Source organism: Gekko japonicus, unplaced genomic scaffold, assembly GCF_001447785.1.
Source record: "Gekko japonicus isolate JY-2015 unplaced genomic scaffold, Gekko_japonicus_V1.1 scaffold1583, whole genome shotgun sequence".
Taxonomy (NCBI): domain Eukaryota; kingdom Metazoa; phylum Chordata; class Lepidosauria; order Squamata; family Gekkonidae; genus Gekko; species Gekko japonicus.
Genome location: NW_015167096.1, coordinates 159,819 through 181,414, shown reverse-complemented (window position 1 = coordinate 181,414; position 21,596 = coordinate 159,819). Strand labels below are relative to the sequence as shown.

Sequence of the window (21,596 nt, the reverse complement as noted above, 5' to 3'; positions counted from 1 at the left end):
ATGTACTACCGTATTCCCGTCAGTGGCACAGACAGCTGCCCGTCAGGTATGCGTTCAGGCCTGTGTGATAAAAGAGTATAACACCGATGTCAGTGCTGATTCATACAATTATCTTTGGAGCTGTAGTAGTCACTAGGGGAATTCAGGATATGTTTAAGCTGCAACTAGTTTTACCGGTTTTAGGTCTACTCTCATGAGATCATTCTGGCCCCATACTGCTTCAGTTTATCCCCTGATTTCCACACACATTTTTGTGACTTTGTTTTTCACTTCTGTTTATGTTTTCCCCTCCATTTTTTCCTGGGTTTTTTTTTTTTAAGACCACTTTTGTTCAGATCTTTTTCTGGAAGCTGATTTTGGGTGATTCTGCATTGGCTTTTCTCTCCATTGTTTTACGAAACCCACATTGGAACAGAAGTTCCCCTCTGCATTGCATGCTGCTTTCACTTTCTTTGATCATCGGATTTTATCGTACCTTCTGCATAGATTTATGGCTATTCAGGGGTGACTTTACAATCAATACAGCATTGCCCCAAGATACCTGAATGTGGTATTGAGCTGCACCTTTTTCTCCCAGTTGAGAAAATGTGGAGCGAATGCTAGATGCAGAATCGCCCTTTGAGTCACCTTCTTCCTTGTGTGTAATGTTTCTATCAGGTTTCTTTGTCCCACACACTGCTGTCTATCTCCAGGCCACTTTTAGATTATTGGACTTTTGTTGTCAAGCCCCCCCCCCCCCCAACAAAAATATCGAAGACAAGTATTTTGTTTTTAGGGCACTACAATATTGATATACTATAATGATAGGTCAAGCAGGTTCTCTTAATTCCCATCTTTCATTTTTTTTAAGTAAGTCTCCAGCCTCCTCCCTCATGGAGATATAAAGAAAACGACATATCTCCACAACAGCTATCATTATAGCAGTAGATTGATATATCAGTACAGTGCCTTTTATTTTAAAAAAGTGCACCCATGGTATCAATATATTGATATAAACATGCACAAAAACTAAAGGGGGGGGTTGTGATGCCACCAATGATGGCAACACCCTCCCTTGAAAATTCTGATTATTTAAGTGAGTGCAGAAAAAAACACCCTGATTTCACAGCTGTGAAAATGCAGAGGGTGGGCAGATGTGTGGAAGAACCATGCCCAAAACAATTCCAGTACTTGTGGATCAACTGACAAGAAAATCAGGAGTAAGTTGAACATGTGGAAAACCCTTCAGACAAGCTAGGTGTTTCTGTATACCCGGGGGGGGGGGGATGCTCAAATCTCATAAACTGTGACTTGAACAAATTCATTTTTCTTCTTCAGCTACCCTCAGCATTCAATGCTTCATGAAGGCCTAGCATCATGCTCAATTCTCACGAGAGTCTTTCAAGAAGGTAATTAAATTTAGAAACTAATATTCCTTTCCATATTTGGGGAGGGCACAAAACCCTTCCTTGCCTGACAGTGACCCCATTTTGCTGCCCAGAATGGAGTCATTAAAGTTTGCTGTTCTCTTTCTGATAGCAACTGGCTGTCACTCCGGAAAGCCCAGAACATGTTGTATAACAGAGTTCACTGATAGGTTACCTGATTGCCTGTTTTCTTCCTGATTTCAAAGAAACCATTAAGTGATTTATTGCTGAGACTTATCACCATTTCTAAGAGCAAGAGTCCAGTAGCACCTTAAAGACTAACAAAATTTGTGGCCGGGTATGAACTTTCTTGAGTCACTGCTCACTTCTTCAGATCTGAAAAAATAAAGCTCATGCCCGGTCACAAATTGTGTTAGTCTTTAAGATGCTACTGAACTCTTGCTCTTTTCTACTGCTACAGACAGATTAACACAGCTACCCATCTTGATCGATTGCCATTTCTAAGAACACCTTGTTTGTGCGACGGATGAATGTTAAGGAAAGCATCGATGTCTCCAGGCTTCTAAGCCACAACATGAGATCAGTACCATGTTAATATGACTGCTGTGCCTTAGATCATTGTGTGTTCATGGACTTGTACTATGTCAGGCAATTCTAGGAGGTGTAAATCAACCACAATCCTCTATGCATTACCAGTTTAGCACCTAGTGGGGTGACACCATTGTGTGTGTTAGTGCTATCAAGTCACAGCCAATTTATGAAAACCACAGGGTTTTCAAGGCAAGAGACTAACAGACACTATTAGCTATTTATTTACATGCTATTTTAGACCATCAAAACAGGAGGTATGTTCCTCATTGCTGTTCCACTAAATGCACAGGAGGCATTCAAGATGTGACTGAGTGAATTCTGAGATAATAGTGAAGCAGGAAGAAAGAGACAATGTTATGTTCCAGAGCATCACTGTTCAATGGAAGGGTGTGTGGCAAATGGCAAAGTTAGATTCAGCATTTAGCTTCAGGCTTAATGCACCACATCTCAGTCCCAGCTGCCTTCTACTTGTATATATTTTTCTAGATCTTAAAATAATGTCAAAATAACAGATAGATCCACATAAAGGCACAGGAGGTTTTTTTAATATTCCATTCTAAAAGCTGAACAGCAACTAGTGTATCTTAATGCACCTTAAGAGGCCACCCAACTGGTACTGAAAATTCCCTATTTCCAGCACTCAACCACAGCCAAATTGCTCACCATGAAGGCTCACTGGGTGACCTTGGACCAGTCACTCTCTCTCTCTGAGCTTCCTCAAACGTTTGTTGTGGTGAATGTAATGAAGATGGGAGAACCATGTCCACCTCCTCATGATCATTGGAGAATGGTTGGGAAAAAAAAAATCTAGATTGAATGTGGCACTAACCATATGCATCCCCACCTTGGTTTTGCCAAGCACCCACCTGCCCATTCAGCCGGGCCCATTCAGCATGCCCTCTATTTACATGGTAGAAGAAGAAGAAGAAGAGATTGGATTTCTACCCCGCCCTTCCCTCAGAGTCTCAGAGCGGCTTACAAACTCCTTTCCCTTCCCCTCCCCACAACAGACACCCTGTGAGGTAGGTGGAGCTGAGAGAACTCTGACATAAACTGCTCGTTTAGGAACAGCTGTGCCAGAGCTTGTGACTGACCCAAGGTCACATCAGCAGGTGCAAGTGGAGGAGTGGGGAATCAAACCCAGATTAGAGTCCGCACACTTAACCACTACACCAAACTGGCTCTCGTGTGTATTTTATTAGCCAGGTCAAGTGGTGCCCTTAGTGGAGACACCTGTTGTTTTGGAATAGATATCTGAAGGAAACCCACTAGGCACCTTTGAGGGCAGAAGTTCTGGAAATGATTCTTTTTCACACAGCCTTTTAAGAGATGTTCTGTAGTCTACGCTCCAAAAGGGGGCAAAAAAGGCCTTCCTTGGGGCTATTCTTGCTTGGGGATAGGGTTGCCAAATGCCCCCGGGGGCAGATTTCCCCCCGCTTTCGAGCCCCAATTTCGGCCCCCGCGGAATCGGGGCCCAGGGGAAACCCCACCCCTGCGTGCACGTCACCCGGATGTGACGTCACACGCTGGGGCGGGGGGCCACGCCATTTGGGGGGCAACATAGAGTTTTCCCCTCAAATGTCTGTGGCCTCACCCCAGCATGTGACGTCACATCTGGGTGATGTAGATGTGGCACGCGCGCTTTGCACGCGTGCGCACCAGGAGATGGCCAGGGATCCCCCGCCGAGAAGGTAAGGGAGATTTGGCAACCCTACTTGGGGAAGTGATATGAGAGGAGGCAAGGAACTTGACTCTCTGAACCTTCCTTTTCTAAAAAAAGGAATCCTTTTCACCATTGAAAGATCTCAGCTGCAGGGAATGTGGGTCAGTCTGGGCACTGACTGGACTCATGACAAAACCTAATATGTAGCTTGGCCCTTTGAGGGCACTCCTTTAATAGAGTGGTGTTTTGTTTTGTCATCTTAATTGTTGATTGCTGATTGTTGTAGACAACCCTGGGCACGGGACAAGGTGGGACAGACATGTATATGAAAACAAAATCACCAAAGACCTGAAATGGCAACAGAGAATTCAACTTCTTGTTACAGTTGGATTTTCCCTCCAAAAAACAGTCCTAGTGGACAACAGTTCATCCAGGAGTTAAGCTGACATTGGGACATTAATATGGATATTTTTTTTCCTAGAGAGAGCTCAACTACCATAACTCAAGACACGTATTTATTGACCTGGCCTGCCAGTAGCCTGAGAGAAAATTCATGTCAGATTTGCACTGAAACATCCAACTGAATTTGATGGGAGAGTTGGCTGGACATGTTTCTCTATCTCAGTCCCCTGATGCTTACTTAAAGGGCGGGGGAGCTCTCTTCACATCTATAGTGTTTGCCCAAAACAGTCACACAATCAGGAAGGATTTTTTCTCTCTCTCCCAGTTTCTGGGACAGCAAAATGAGTATTTATTATGGTATAAACCAACATCAAAAGTAGCTCCTTCATTCTTATGCAGTGCCAAGTCATGAATTCTTCATGAGGCCAAGAGCACACCTTGTCAGAAATTATATCTGCTTCAGCTACAGGGACAATGATACATATGTTCGTACGAACACATAATATGTTTTATTTAAAGTATGCCATAAATATATTTTTGCCCTCTAGCAGGGTTTAGAATGAGTGGGGCTGTATGGTGTCTTAACAACAATGTTCAGATAACAGAAAGAGAAGACATTGACTCCAAAATGTCTAACTTTATCTGGGAGGGAAAAACATATTTCTTCACTTATACAGTCACCAATTGGAGAAGGTTTTCTGTAGCAAAATGGCAACTGTCCTACACAAGATGCTGAAAGAGTTGGCAGATTAACAGTCAAATTAGACATTAGCATGGAGAAGCCACATACAGAAATGGAACATGTGGCTGAGGGAAGTTTAAGCCATGTATACCTTCTCCCTCCCCTGCCTTGCCTCTTTGTGTTTTCATTGGCTGAATACCAGAAGAAGACAGGCTGAAAACAGACTGCTTACAGCAATTGTTTTCATTGGCTGAATACCAGAAGAAGAAAAAAGACAGGCTGAAAACAGAATGCTTACAGCAACGGAATACAGGGGCAGTGCAGCGTAGAGATGCTCCATTCTTCCCATTTAAATCAATGGCCATACTTTGCCATGACCCAACTCGAGCAGTCGCTGAACAGCTTTGCAGTTGAGCAGTAGCTGTCATCTTTCAGTTTCGTTTGCTCCTGCCTAAGCTACCTCACAGGGTTTTGGGGAGAAGAAAACTGAAAAAGAAGAACTACATGTGCTGTGCCTTCTGCTCCTTGGAGGAAGGACTGGGTCATAACACACTTGATAGGTTGCGATCATTTCACAAATCGTATCACTACCATCATGGGAATGGTTGCTGTTGCACATGAGTACATCCTGGATCACACATTTCTTCATGTGTTTGAGGGCACATATATGGGTAAGCAGGGCTCTTTTTGTAGAAAAAACCCAGCAGGAACTCATTAGCATAATAGGCCACACCCAACACCAGAAATTCATTAGCATATTAGGCCACGCCCCTGCCGGCACAGCTCATTAGCACATTAGGACACACCCCCATGTTACCAGAAGTGTGGTTATCCAGCCACACGCACCTTTTGCTTGTTATTCTGTTTACCTTGTTTGTTGTCAAAACCCAGGGCTTTTTTGTAGCTGGAACTCCTTTGCATGTTAGGCCACACACCCCTAATGTAGCCAATCCTAATGAGTTTCTGCTGTTGGGTGTGGCCTATTATGCTAATGAGTTCCTGCTGGGGGTGGCCAACTTGGGAGCCAGCCGGAACTCCGTTCCTGTGCGTTCCTGCCCAAAAATAGCCCTGTGGGTAAGGCCAGCTGTGGCTACTTGCCTGTAGGATAAATTGCTTGTGGGAACTGACCCCACTCTGAATTAGATTGCCCTTCGTTGTCCTTACAGGAATCTAATGTGTATTAGCAGACCATCGTGAGACTAGTATTGACCTAGTAGCCTGGCAGCAATTTATTTTGGTTTGCTGTTGTGGTTTATGGTTTTATGTCTCCCCCCCCCCCTTGCTCAGTTAGGACAGCCTGTCAATAAAATGAGCGGTACAAAATATATTCAAACCTGGTTTCCATTGATGTTTTATGGAATTCCCAGGGCACCCCCTAACATATGCTTCTGTCATCTCTTTCTGAAAAGCTTCGTGTTCTGGTATTTAAAATACTCTTTGACTTGTTCAGCGGCTGCGCGTGTCCTGAGAGCTTCACTGCTGTTATCCTGCGGGGCTACAAAAGAGGTAAAAAGATGCATACGTCTTGTTTACTGCTCTACCATACAAGGTTGACTGTTGCTCGCATACAAACAAGAAGAGAAAACTGAGGGGGGGGGGTGTTCAGCTCAAGTTCAGGATTGGTTTCAGTAATTCACTGCTAAGGGATTGTGTCTGTATGGTGTCAAGGAACATCTGCAAACATCCAGACTTTGTGCTCCTAGAGTCCTTCATCGTGCAAAAATGTTTTTGAATAATACACAATTAAGAAAGTCCAGCCTTATGACATTTTTGGGAAAGACCTTTTTAGTATCCAATCCCAAGTCAAGATGTTTATAAAATTCATTTTCTTCCCAGAGTTTCAAATTACCAGAACTTGTTTCTAGAGTCCCCAGCACTGCCTAGGCAAATGTCAAAAAGTTTTAGAAGCAGTGCCTGCGAAGGGTGGAGTTTAGAAAAGATGTGATGTAACTTCCAGGTGATTCAGTAGGAATTTACCCTACTCTCTATGGTAAAGACCACAGAGACATGGAGAAATTCCTAGAGCATTGCTCCTCAATTTTTCAACAGCAGAAGATTAGGGCTGGGGCAAGGAATTCTCCAGAGAGCCTGGGTAATAGAGAAGCCTATTGTTTCTGAAATGGAACAAATATGCTAGGCTGGTTTTCTGGCAAAGCTGCCCAAGCCACAACTTAGGGGAGCACAATGAAGATGGCCCCAATGGACAGGAAGAGCTTTGCCTGGGCCCAGGATGGGAATGTGTATTCCTTGCTCAAGACAACCAAATACCTTGAACCGGCCCTTCACAAATATACTAGGAATTCTCTGGTAATCCATTTTGTACATCCATGTTTAGTTTGTATGTGGTTTGCTGTAGCTTTCAACTCCTACTTATCTTACCATGTTGCATGAGCACATAGATTTTATTTATTTATTTATTTACTTTCAATTTATATACCGCTCTTGACCCCGAAGGGTCTCTGAGCGGTTTACATATACTTTTTAATTCCTACCTAGGGCCACAATTTTGTATGGGGGGCGGGACCGCCTACCAGCACCCAGGTTGCGTGTTCTGTTAGTGTATTCAGGCAGACTTCAGATGTTATTCCTGGCGCCCTAGGATGGGTTGACGACTTCTTCTGGTGGGCTTCTGATGGATTCCTCCGGCGCACCAACCGCAGCTCCGGCTTTCGTCCCTTCAGGCTCCGCCGTGCTGCGTCGTCACGCCGCCACGCCACCACAGCTCCGCCTCCATCCGGCCTCAGTCGCCGCCCAACGTCACTGGGTCGCCAACTGCTCCGCCACTGCCACCGCCACTCCTGCCACACGCCATCATAGGAGGAGGGTGCCCCCTGCCACCTAGATAAAACTCCACAAAAAAGGGAAAGAAATGGGGGGGCACTGAGGGAAAATCCAATAGTGGATCCCTTCCATACTTCTGGAGAAGATAAGTGCTTGGGGGGGGGGGTTGTTTTGTTTTTTAAGATGAGGCAGTGATGAAAAGGACAGCAGTTGGGGAAGGGTCAAGTTTTGTACTGAAGTACTGATAGTCAAGGTTTCAACTTAAGCCACAAGAAGAAAAAGGGTGGGGGGGATTATTAGAAATAAAGTTCAGAAGGCCCTGTTTCCCCAGACAAGGTGTGTTACATTACAGCTAGGCTTCCCAAGTCCCCCCGGGGGGCGAGGAAACCCCCGCCCCAGAGGCCTGTTCCCCGCCGCCAGCGGATCGGGCCCCAGGGGGAACCCCACCCCGACGTGCGCGTCACCCGGAAGTGACGCGACCAAGCCGGGCATGCTGGGGGCGGGTTTCCCCTCGGATGGTCGTGGCCCCGCCCTCAGTGTGCCCGGCGGCATCATGTCACTTCCGGGTCGTCATGTCACGTCACTTCCGGGTCGTCACATCACTTCCACTCCAGCCGCGGTGTGGGAGTCCCCCAGTAAGGAGATATTTCAACTTGGCAACCCTAATTACAGCAGAGAACAAATGAACAGCAGATCTGGTCAAGAGAGCACAATCCATTCAGAGAAGGTGCAGTCTACTCCCAATGGTTCATGAACTGGCAATGTAAAATCAAATCAAATGGTGTACTAAAAACTTGAAATTTCTTTTGCGGCCTTCTAACCACTGTTTGTAATACATTCCTATCCTTCTGCTGTTTGTAGCTTTAGGTACTGATCACCCTGCCAACTGGATGTGACACTTCATGTGCCTGATGAAGCAAGCCCTGTCTTATGAAAGCTTTTGGCACAATGTGCTAGTCTTTAGGGTATCATAAGCCTCTTTGTTATTTTGGCTATAGCAGACCAACACATGAAACCAGGGCTGAAATAGGAACTTTCAGATTAAAAGAGTATGTTTCTGTGTGTAAACTGCCATCAAGTCACAGCTAGCTTATGGTGACCCCAGCAAGGGGTTTCCAAGGCAAGTGAGAAGCAGTTTGCCATTGCCTTCCTCTGCAGAGTCTTCCTTGGTGGCTTCTCTTCCAAGTACGGACCCTGCTTGGCTTCTGAGATCTCACAAGAATGAGCTATATCATGCCACCTTCCCTTCTAACTGGAAAATTACATTTGTGAAACCCAGGGAAACCTCTAAATGTAGCAGAGCCCATTGATGTCTAAAATCTGCTGTAGAGCTGAGCAAAGATTCAGTTTGGCAAATATTCAGTTGCATAGAAAAGGAATCTGGAAATCCATTACTACATATTTCATGCTTTCATCTTGGCAAAGTAATATTTAGGTTTTCCTCACCAAAAAAAAAAAGATGTTAAAGATATTTAGGAAGCCCAAAACAACTTTATTGTGTACTGACGTGCAAGGGGTGTTTATTTAGCTTATCCCTTTCCGATATACCCGAAATGATTCCTGTACCATGAAAGGTACAGGATGAACGGATTAACACTTGAGGCTACAATTGTAAATGCATTTCTTCAGATTTAAGACCCACTGGATTTAAAGGGGTTTACTTATGAGTAAACATGCAGATAGACAACTTTTTAATGTCCTGTCTTCATCCAGATCAGGAGGTGTTGATTCTTCCTCTGCCCCAAATTGCAAGGCTGGTTAACTCTGGCAGGTTAATTCATGGAGCAGCTATGGGGAGTGAGTCTTGGGCTCATGCCCTGTTGAGCATACCTCTTCAAGAGAACCCAAACTTTCACACATAATACCTTATGCAATCAGCCCACCACAACAGAGCCCACCAAGTATACCAGTATGGCCTACTTCCATCGATTTTTCCCCCTTACTTTTATAGAGTTTTATATACTCAATGACACAAGGGGTATCCAGGCTGTATAAGAACAACCCATTGTCCTTTCTAATTCCTTGCTTAGATTATTCCATCTGGTAACTGAAGTGTGCAATCATTTGTAAGAGGGACATAAAATCTAAATGCCATCCTGGGGTTGAGGTTAGGCCCAGATAATTATCTGAATATGAAGTCGCTGTCTCAATTCAGTTGCACTTAAATTAACTACTGATTAGGGGGAGGGGGGAGGGATAGAAGAAAAGAACACCTACAGTGATAATTAAGATACTTTGGTACCAAATCAAAGATCATTATTTGAAACCAATTATTTTTATTGCATTGTGGCAATTCCACAAACCGGCCGTAATCACCCTACTTCTAATTTTCTTAGTGCACAAGTCCATTCGAAACATTTAGCCCACAAAGGAAAAACTGTCCCCATTTTGTTTCTTACAATTTTTTTTTGGTGAGTATTGTGTGTGTGTTTGCTTGCAAGCCTGGAAGTTATGGTGACTTCTGGCGACCCCTAGAAGGGCTAGGACATTTCAGAGAGGTGGCTTGATAACCTGCCTCTGCATCACCGGCCCTGTTATTCCCTGATATTTCAAATAGGTCTCCCATCCAAGTATTTGCTCTGCTTAGCTTCTGAGTATCTGACGAGATTGGGCTTGCCTGGGCTATCCAGGTCAAGGCTGTGTCTTACACTTTTGACCACAGTTTTAATTCTATGTTTTCTGCTGCAAGCAGGGGTCGTTTCATAGAAAAAGAGCTAGGGGAACTCATTAGCATAACTCATTAGCATATGCCACACCCCCTGACATCACCGGAAGTGTGTCATAAGGCCACACACCCCGCCCCCAACGGTCCCGGCCGCCGCTGCCGGCCTTGCAGCTCCACTGCCAAGCCCCGTGAGGGGCCCGGTGGTGGACCTGCAAGGCCGGTGGGAGTGCAAGGAAGCCCCGCAACGGCCCTCCCTGGCCCCAGGCAGGCAGGGGTGGGGAGAGGCAGGGAGGAAGCAACTTACCCTCCCTCTTCTCCTGCCTCCTCCTGGCTGAATGAGGGCTGGAAGCGGGGCGGCCGGAAGCAGGGGCGGGGCTTCGTCATGTGCCCTGCCCCCTGTACCTCACCTGGGGGAACTGCGATCCCCCGCAATCCCCCCCGAAATGACCTCTGGCTGCAAGTTTTGTAGATTCATTTCATTGTGCATATATGATGTACAGCTTTTATGTAATCTATATGGGTTTGGATCCTGCCTACACTTTCTGCAGGTGAGGGGGGATTTTTGTCACTGATTCCTCTCACAAGTCATTTCAGCCCCCCCCCCCACACACACACAGATACAACACTGTAGGGGACTGCCATGGAAGGAAGAAATTGTCCCTGCAAGTCTGGTATTAGATTTCTGATTTCTGTGAATGGTTCAAAAAATGGACAGAGCTCAGGCCAAAACTCACCAGTTTCTCCCATATTTGCAAGGTAGCAATTAGAGCCTACTTCTCAAAAGCAGAAGATAAAGTTGCTGTAGATTTTCCAGGTTGTATGGCCAAGGTCTTGGCATTGTAGAACCTGACGTTTCGCCAGTAGCTGTGACTGGCATCCTCAGAGGTATAACACAGAAAGATGGAGTATTCTCTGTGTCTTCTTCTCACCTTGACACAGAGAGTACTCCATCTTTCTGTGTTATACCTCTGAGGATGCCAGTCACAGCTACTGGCGAAACGTCAGGTTCTACAATGCCAAGACCACGCTCACACAACCCGGAAAATCTACAACAACTAACGAACTCCGGCCGTGAAAACCTTCGACAACATATAGAAGATAAAATGTTAAGCAGGGTTGCTAGGTCTCTCCCCCCACCTCACCCCCAGCCACCGGCAGGGAGAGTTGCCAGATCCAGGTTGGGAAGCTCCTGGAGATTTGGGGATGGAGCCTGGGGAGGACAGAGACTTCAGTGGGAACAGTGCCATCGAGTCCACCCTCCAAAGCATCCATTTTCTCCAGGGGAACTGATCTCTCTAGTCTGAAGATGAGCTGTAATTCCAGGGGGTCCCCTGGTCCCACCTGGAGGCTGGCAGCTGTAGTGGTAAGCCTCTATCTAGACTCTCCCACTTTAAACTGTGAGGGATACAATGTAGGCTTGCCACACACAAAAAGAGAGAAAATGAGTAGAACATACAGCTCATGATTCATTGTTAGTGAGTCAAAGACTATTGTGATAACTTTTTTTAAAAATGTGAAATCCACAATAATTCATCCCTTTGAAGAATATTAAAATACAGTCATTCAGCAAAATTATTACTTGTCCCTGTGAGCAGGAACAAAAAGATAGGCCGAAAAAAATAGGCGAGTGTGTAGTGCTGGATAGAATGCTTGCCTTGGTCCATGAAGGTCTGGGTTCGAAGGTCTACTCAGCCATGAAATTTCTTGGGTAGCAGAGCTATAGCTAGGGCTGATGTAACATGTTCTACCATGCCATCCATGTGCCACACACATCTTGGAAACTGACCTTGTTTCTTGGTGCCTCACAGTCAAATTCTATGATCAGCATTCAATTTCTTGGAATGCCCCATCAGACAGCAGGGGGGAAGGGATTACATGTATAAACAATTCCCACAAAGATTTTTCCTCAGAAAAAAGAATTATTTTAGCCTGGCTAGCCTGGTCCTCAGTAAGTTAGTTTTCTATATCCAGAGAGGCAAAATATTAAATAGGTCATTCTTCCCCCTTCGCTGCAATATAATGTGGTACAGTCCACATCCTATGAGTGTGCTGATCATGCGGCTGTCATACTTCCCATCTGTAGATTCATGATCATGATGAATGCCTGTCTATGGAGAACGAGTAGGAGTTCTAAAACAAACGTGGCTGTGGGCACACGGGCAGGAAAATGTGGGGGGGGGAGCGTGGCTGTTTGCCCCGAGCAGACCTACCGTGGAGGTCCCGTGGTAGGGGGGAGGTGCCGATCACTCCACAGTCCTGCGGTGCGGCAAAGAAGCGGGGCGCGGGGCAAATGGGGTTGGGGGTTTTTTAACTCAAATGTGCGCATGCTCCCTTGGGTGCTTGTGCGCATCCGTGGAGACTTTGGAAAAAAAACACCTTTTTGCGAGGGGACATGGGCGGGCACCGGAAATACCACCAGAAACGTGATCAGACGCCCGCCCTTGCCCCGCGGTTTCAGAAAACTAGTACCTCCGAGGTACTAGCTTTTTACCGTGCATCTTCCGCAGGAAGCCTTGGGTTCGCCACGGGAGCTCGACACTTCCCAGATGTGGTGGTGAGATCGCGCCCGGAAAATCCGCCTATCTTCCGTCCCTCTAGCGTGCCTAATGCTCCGTGTGACCGCAGCCATGGAAACACTAAATGAAAAATTCTGATTCTCTCAACTAATCACCCTTGTCAACCAGCAGGACAATTCTTGACTTCATGCTCCTCAGTTTCAGACAAAAAGATACCGATACCACTGTATTGTTGAAGGGGGGAAAAATAGAACCAACATAGTATTTAAAAGTAGCAGAAGACATTGTTAGAGGTAAATATAAATACATTCTTCGAGGCCAAGGCTGAAAAAGGAGATATAGGAAGCTTACAAAAAAAAATATCAGTTGCAATGCTTACAGCCTAAGAAAATCAAAATAATATCATGTATGATCTCATATAAAGACACCACATTAAAATCTGGAAAGCCTCCATTTGTACATTCAGTGCTATCACAGGGGTACACCCAGGCAAATCTTATGGATTTTTCCTGTGACCACAGGCCCCCTCCTTCAATGAATGCAATGAAATTCTCTTTGGCTTCTCTGACTCTTCAAACAGCCAGCGGGAGCCGTGTGATAGATCTGGTTTGAAGAGAGAAACCAAGAATCCCTGCTTGTGCACTTTTCTTCCTGCCTGTACTTTCTCAGCTGCCAGACCCATTTGCATGAGCCATGTCTGCAATGAAACTACCAGCCCCAGATCAAGTACACGCCATGTCAAAGTCTGACTGGCTACGGCAGACAAGCTAGGCATGTCACTGGAAAACTCCGCAGAGGGATTAGTTAAAGTCAAGCTGTGCAAGGGGAGATGAGCGGCTAACTAGGTGATCGGAACACACATCAAAGTGTAAGTTTTTGCAGACAAACTCTTGTTGCTTTATGGCTTTCCAGAAAGGGAGTCCCATTCTGGCACACAGTTTTCTGGGCTTTTCAGAGGAAGGCACTTTGTTTCTTGGTTTGGGGATTTAGCAGTAGAATGAATCCTGCAGCACAGCTGCCCAGAGTTTGGAAGTTAGTACCAAAGTGCATCAATTGCTCACACAAGCTCTTTCAATCCCTAAACCCCTGTTTTAATTTTGCATCTCCTTCGTGCAAATCAAAGGGCTGGATCCAACCAGCTTAGTCTCACTTCCTTTCCTCCCTGCAACTCCCAGTTCAAATAACCTTTTTTCAGGCAGGTCCTTGGGGCCCCAGGTTAGCCCTTGTATCAATCAAAGGGTTGGCGCCAATTAACTTTTAATCTCACTCACTCTCCTCCTCATTGCAGTCCTTATTTCACATGGCTTTTTTTCATGAAGGTACTTTGAGCCCAAAGCGTAGACTTTGTGCAAATCAAAGAGTTGGATTCTACTAGCTTTTCCTCTTAATCTCAATTAACTCTCCTCCACACTGTAGCCCCCATTTCACATAGGGTTTTTTTTTCTGTCTCTTTACACTAAATTCTTCCCCTGAACATGTATGCACCATTATCTGTGTGTCAGTAAATCAGCATTGTGCCCTGACCCGGACAATCCAGGATAGCTCTATCTCATCAGATCTTGGAAGCTGACCAGGTCAGCCCTGGTTCATACTTGGATGGGAGACCACCATGGAAGTCCAGGGTCACGACACAGAGCCAGGCAATGGTAAATCATCTCTGAACATCTCTTGCCTTGAAAACCCTATGGGGTCACCAAGCTGGCTGTGATTTGATGACACTCCACCATCACCAAATCACATTAATTATTATATTTCAATTATATGCATAAATATTTGTATATACATATAAATATCAATTCAGGCTGAAATTTGAACATCTGCTCATTAACCTTTTTTTTAAGTCTTCCTAATATCTCCCCAGTAGGCAAAATTAGAAGAAATCATGGTGTCATAAATCTAACCCAATATGTGACATGACAAGTCATTGAGCTGTATGTTGCCACTTGACATCATTCTTTACCATAAGGGTGTGGTAATGTATAGCACAATGATGTCAGATCAGACATTGTGCCTAAATGTCACGAGGAAGAGAGAACAAAGTGACACAGAGGTCCAGCAGCTCCATGGCTCCCATAAAGTCCTGGTGCTCTCTTGCTTCTTCACCAAAGTAAAGGACCAGTCCTGGTTTTCTTCCACATTACTGGAACTCAGGAGGCATCACCTTTGGGTCTGCAGGAATGGCCATTAGGAAGCAGCAGGTTCCCTCAAAGGAGGATGCTTGGTTTGCAACCATCCAGCATTTTGTGAATGGCCCCAGAATCCCACAGCAGCCATTTTGTGACTGATCTCCACTACCCATTCTCAAAATTCCAAAAATACACAATGGGATCAATAAGGCTGAGGACCTCTGGAATACACCCTGATGATATGAACCAGGGTGGCTAGACGAAGCAAACCAATAGAGGTTATTTTGAAATTCTCAAGCTTGCTGCTTCAAGCCAACTATTCCCATTTAATATTCACTTCTTCATAGAAAGTGGACCTGTGATTTTCCTTAACATTTTCTCTTCATATAAAACATACACACTGTTCAGCATCATTTGTGCACCAATAAATTAGCACAATATTTATATATGTACAAATGATGCCAAAATCAATCCCATGCAAACTACACATAACAGTCATACGATGTCGGTAAACAGTACAAAAAGGGGGGGGGGGGCAATAGTCATTCATCCCTAGCAACCTGATCCACAATGAAACACAATTTCAACTGGCCTTCATTTAATTTTGTTGGACTGAACAGATGAGGGGATAAAACCACATACCACAAAATTCTAGTCACCCCAGAACACTGTGTCTTAAGCCATGCTCTGTTCCTTCATATACACCTCAGTGTAAGGTGGTGGCAGTTAGGGGTGGGGAGGGAGGGTAGAGTGAAATAGATATCAGATATGACAAGTGTATGTTTTTTTCAAATATCTGACTGTTCATTTTGACTTGGAAGGGCAAGCTTTCAAAAGTTTTCGCCCTCCATTTCTGAGGAACTTTATCCTTGTGGCATGTCTGTCACTTTTCACAGTGCTCAAACCAGCTTCTGCAATTTTCACATAATGGCAGTTGTTGACAGGTTGTTAGGGGCTCACAGTGAATATGTTTGAAAAACTGTCAAGCTGGTGAAAAAAAATTTTTTTTAGAGAGAGAGTGAGTGAGAGAAGGAGCCTCCTCGTATTTGTACCAAGCATGTTAAGCTGTAAGTGGAGTCTCGGAACGCACGGACCTACTTGCAATCCCATTATATGCCTCGCAACGACAGCTGACGGGAATATATGATCCTTCAAAATTAATGTCAGATTGTCACTATAAAAAAGGTCAGGACCACATTACCACAAAATCCCGTTTATCTGGATAAGAATGATTTGGCCTTTTAATGCTCACTTATAGCTACTCCACACTAGCAATTTTTTGGGGGGGAAGAAAAGAAACTGGACTCAATTGAGACAAGTAAGCTTTTAATTAGCCTAATATGTGTCCTGTCACAGGATGTACCATCCCCCTTGAGCCCAAGGCAATTCATGCATCCTGGTCCCATCCAAAGACCTGTCTTTGTTTTGCATTGAGGAATTGTTCCAAAAGCTTCCAGCTGTGGATAGAAGCAATCAGTGGTAGCAAAAAATATATATATTAAAAATTGGCTTTTTGAAATTTGCACCATCTTTGTCTACTTGCTATTCAGTTCTTAATGAGAACTGTGTTTTGCTTCCATCCTTGATCACCATTGGGCCATAACTCAGCGGCAGAGTATGTGCTTTGCATGTTCAGTCCCAGGCATCTCTAGTTAATGGGTCTCAGATTGTGGGGCTGGTCTTAGACCTTGGAGGGTGTGGAGAGTGCAGTCAAGTTGCAGCCAATTTATGGTGACCCTGGAGGATTTTCAAGGCAAGAGACAAACAGAGTTGGTTTGCCATTGCCTGAGACCTTGGAGAATAATGATCAATAAAGTATATTTTAGAATAGAGGTGTCAAACATGCGACCTGGGGGGCGGATCAGGCCCCTGGAGGGCTTCTATCAGGCCCACAGTGGAACCGGCTGTCTTCTGCTTCTTCTTCCAGTTCTGCTGCTGCAGTATCATTGTAGGTTTGCAGCTTACAGATCCACACCTGAACAGCATACTCAAGACTGCAACATCACAGACATTTTGATGCAATAATTCAGAGCAAGAGGTGTCAGTTATCAGACACTGTTAAATAAACAAAATATTGCAAGAGTGCTGTTTTAAGCATGCTTTTATTTTAAGTTAAAAAAAAACCCTTTGTGTTTGTGTCCTTTATAAAGTTTATATCTCCCTTACCTGGCATTACATTTTATGACACACATGGCCCAGCCCAACGAGGTCTCATTAATGTCAGATCTGGCCCTCATAACAAATGAGTTCAACACCCCTGTTTTAGAAGTTGTTGTGCACATCTAATGATAAGTTGACCAAGAAAATGTATGTATTTTTAATGCAAATGAAAATGGAAGATGAAATGGTTAAAGACTGTATGGTGAAATGGATGCAAAATTTGGTTCATAATACTGATCTTACACAGTGGAGCAAACTATGGAAAGTGAATGTGAAAATAACTAAATCGGTGGCATTTAAAGAGAATCTGTATAAGATGTTCTATAGATAGTATTCAACACCCAGAGAGATTAGCTAAAATGTATAAAAATATGTCAAATAATTGTTGGAATTGTAAAAAAACATGTGGGTACATTTTATTGTATGTGGTGGACATGTGATATAGTGCATACGTTTTGGGTTATAGTACATACCTTTATACAGACAGTTTTGCAGATCTCAGTACCTTTTTGACCAGAATTGTTTTTATTGAATTGTATACCAGAGAACTTTGACAAAAATCAAAGATATTTTATAATTCATGTAGTAACTGCTGCTAGAATCTTGTTTGCAACTTATTGGAAATTTCTATCAACACCTTCTGAACATGATCTAATGGCAAAGACTATGGAAAGTGCGGAAATGGACAAATTGACTTTGATGTTAAAAGGGCAAATGGAAGAAGACTTTGTTGGACTATGGACTCCATTTTATAATTGGATAAGAGAGAAACATAAAGATATGAACTTTCTAATATTATAATATTAAGAAACTTTAATGAATTTTTAAACCTCACAGCTTATCAATGTACAATATGAAATGACAAGTTGAGGAAAGTTACGTGCAGAAAATCAATACTTTTGTTCTTTCCTCTGCCCCTGCCCCGTGTGTGTGTGTGTGTGTGTGTGTGTGTGTGTGAGAGAGAGAGAGAGAGAGAGAGAGAGAGAGAGAGAGAGAGAGAGAGAGAAGCTATCAATAAAAGGAGAAAGTTCTGTTCTAGATAGACTAATGGTCTGCTTCAGGATGTGGAAAGGTATGGTATAGCCTGATCTCATCAGATCTCAGAAGCTAAGGTGGGTCAGTACTTGGACTGGGGATCACAAGAAAGACTCTGCAGAGAGAGGCAATGACAAACCACCTCTGTTGCTCATTTTCCTTGAAAGTCCTTTGCCGGGGTCACCATAAGTTGGTTGCTACTTGATGGTACATATATATGTAGTGGTCTGCTTCAGCAAAAGGCAGCTTCCTAATCAAAGGGATAGTAACAAATTGTGCAGGCAACCTGCCTGCTATGTTACTTACCATGCAGTCATTAAGAGCTCAAAGGTTGACAGTCATTTGGTATTTTGGATTCCATCAGCAACACCACTGGCCTTGTAAGCAGATATTGTAACACAAATGTTTAGGGTTGGCACATTTACTCATAAGCTCTTTTGCAGATAGGCATAAGAAAAATAAACAGTGTTGACAGTTGATATGATTGGGTTGAAGGTGGTGTTGAGTGGAGGCCAACTTTAAAGAACCAAAAGATGAGATGGGATTGTTTTGTATGGTGTTTTGTATGTCTGGGACACTTATGGTAGCAATGCTATTTTATTCACATAGGTAACGGCACAAAAACTTTTGGAGGAAAACTGTCTGGGTTGGATGCTGCAATACAAGAAGACTCAACTCCTATTACTCTATGATTTCCCAGAAAAAAATAGAACTTCCTATCTGTTCCCAGCTCATCTCTTCCTAGAGAGTGAGATGGTAGAATTGTCAATCGTCTCCTAATCTAAATTTCTCCAAAAATTTTGAGGTCCAAATAGTTGTTTCCAAAATTGAAAATAGTCTTTCGGGGGTTTTCAGCTATTTATGTATTGCTGCTGAATTTTGTAGAAAGCACATCTCACAGCAGTTTTCAAAAACTTTAGTTCATTTCTGTGTTTCCTCTTCCCTATACATTACCAGTTTGCATGTGTGCACTGGCAACTCCCTGCAAAAAAACAAAAAAACAAATTTGATGTGATAATCCATACAGTTGTACCAGAACTCTTTTATCAGGGTGTTTTTACTAATGTGAAAGAGCACCTATGCACCAGCAAAACACTGAAGAAAAAGAATATTGATAGAGTCATGTGTATTATCACATCAAACTTGCTTTCTTTTTCTTCTGTGATGTGACAGCACACACTTACACACTGAGGTGGTGGGGAAACCAAAACTCACTGAAGGAAACTGAACAATTCAGCCAACACCACATGCTCCAATTCCAGGCTGCACAGTACAAAATGGTTTCACAAACTTACTTCGACAAATGATTGGACCTTGTGGTCTTTACTGCTGCATAAAATGTATTGTTAGTACCTCCCTATTATGCAATTTCTGTACTGCTTAATGTGTCATGTTCATACTTATGCTGCGCTCCTGTTCTTTCTGGTGGTTCTAGACTTCTAATATCCTAATGCATCAGTTATTGAATATCCCATTTTGTTGATTGTACTGGCTCTTTATGTGTAATCCACCTTGAGCCCATGTGTAGGGTTGCCAAGTCTGGGTTGGAAAATACCTGGAGACTTTGGGGGTGGAGCCAGGAGAGGGCGTGGTTTGGGGAGGAGAGAGGGCTCAACATAATACAATGCCATAGAGTCCACTCTTCAAAGCATCAATTTTCTCCAGGGGAGCTGATCTCTGTCGGCTGGGGATCAGTTGTAAAAGCGGGAGATCCCCAGGCCCCACTTGGAGGCTGGCAACCCTACCCATGTGAGAAAGGCGGACTATAAATAACACAGAGCCAATTTGGTGTAGTGGTAAAGTGTGCAGAGTCTAATCTGGGAGAACCAGGTTTTGATTCCCCACTCCTACACTCGCAGATGCTGGATGACCTTGGGCAAGCCATATTCTGGCACAGCTGTTCTTTAAAAAGAGCAATTTCTGACAGAGCTCTCTACCTTACAGGGTGTCTGTTGTGGGGAGGGGAAGGGAAAGGAGTTTGTAAGCCACTCTGAGACTCCTTTGGGTAGTGAAGGGTGGGGTATAAATCCAATCTCTTCTCTTCTTCTTCTAAATAAATAAATAAAAATAAATATTAGAAATCCTCCTAATTAGAAACTGGAATCGAAGTAGAGTGGAATGGAGAACAGGTTAGACCTATGAAACAATAAAGGAATTCAAGCGGAGTCTGGACAACCATCTTTCGGGTATGTTATAGGGCTAGCTTTCAGTATACTCCTGCAGAATGCAGGGGGTTGGACTAGATGACCTGCAAGGTCCCTTCCAAGTCTAACATTCTATGATTCTATGATTCTGTGAATGCAATGGAACTTCTCAAAAGCTTAGGAGAGGAGTGATGGAGATGAGAATAGCAATGAACATGAAACAAAAGCTGGGGGTGCAGCAGGGTGAATATTGACCAGGAATCTTTGATCAGGATATACCACTGTCTCCCATAGCCTCTTGGTGTAAAGCCTTTCTTGGCAGTCTTCCTTTGGATCAGAGTTAGATGGTGATACATCCACCTGCCACCCTTCAGGTTGCCATTTCTAGACCCTACAGTGGGCTAGCGTCCTGACAAGTTCACTGACATTCTCCAAATGTTATTTCTGCAAGATGTTGAGACTCATGCAACTTGGAGGTGTGGACAATCACCAGTCAGTGGTGAACTATTGGTCATACACTTACACTGGACTAATGTAAGTGGCCCTGAGTCTGTTCACGGGGAGGGCGGGATACAAATGGAATAAATAATAATAATAAGTTGGTCAGTCTGACCTTTTCCATACCTCAGTGTTGCTGCTGTTTCCTGGTGAGTGGAATCCTCAGCTTTTGCTCCAACTTTGCTGTGCCCCTTCTGCAAAAGGGAGTTTATTTCAGGGAATTTTTTCTCGAATTCAGATCCGATCCTCCCCGTGCGTTCTGCACTTCCTTTGAAAAGGAGCTGTGCCACCATGTTGTCATGTACGTCAGCAACAGAACCTCCTCTCCTTTTTGACACATGCAGTAACGCTATTAACATCATAACATTGTAAAAAAAAAAAAAAGGCTGGATGTATTGTGGGGAACAGCTTAGTTGCCACCACTCCAAAGGTTCACCGTTCCTCCTTAGTTGCCAACTAAGAAAATGGCTGGCAATCATCGAAATGGAGACACCAATTCATAACAAAGTTATTCAATCATTATGAAGCACACTAAATGTGTCATCATATACTTTGTCAGCGATGGAACCTCCTTTGTTTTGCTTATGCAGTAATGTTATAACATGATTTTTAAAAGGCTGGACATATCGTGGGGAACAGTGTGGTTGTCGCCATTTCAAAGGTCCCCTGGTTCTCCTTAGTCGCCAAGTAAGAAAATGGCTGGCAGTTGTCAAACTGGATACACCAATTCATAACGGTGTTATTCAATAATTATGAAGCATGCTAAATGTGTCCTCAAGTACGTCGGCAAAGGAACCTCCTTTTTCATATGTAGTAATGTTATAACATCATAACGTTGTAAAAAAATAAAAGAAAACATACCGGGAGCTATAGGGGAAGGGGTGTGTGAAGAAACAACAGAAGCATATGGTGTCAAAACCTCCCCCCCCAAAAAAAAAAAAGGAATGTACCTGAAACCTCGCTGCC

General features: G+C 43.9%; 1 protein-coding gene across 1 annotated transcript in view; it reads left to right on the top strand.

Annotated features, from left to right (window-relative positions):
- The first annotated feature begins 13,444 nt into the window (after positions 1-13,444).
- The window catches only part of LOC107111864 (dynein light chain roadblock-type 2), a 139,537-nt gene continuing 131,385 nt past the window's right edge, over positions 13,445-21,596 (top strand). The window contains exon 1 of the mRNA XM_015412911.1: positions 13,445-13,535. The gene's annotated coding sequence lies outside the window, so the exon portion shown is untranslated. The remainder of the gene's footprint in view (positions 13,536-21,596) is intronic.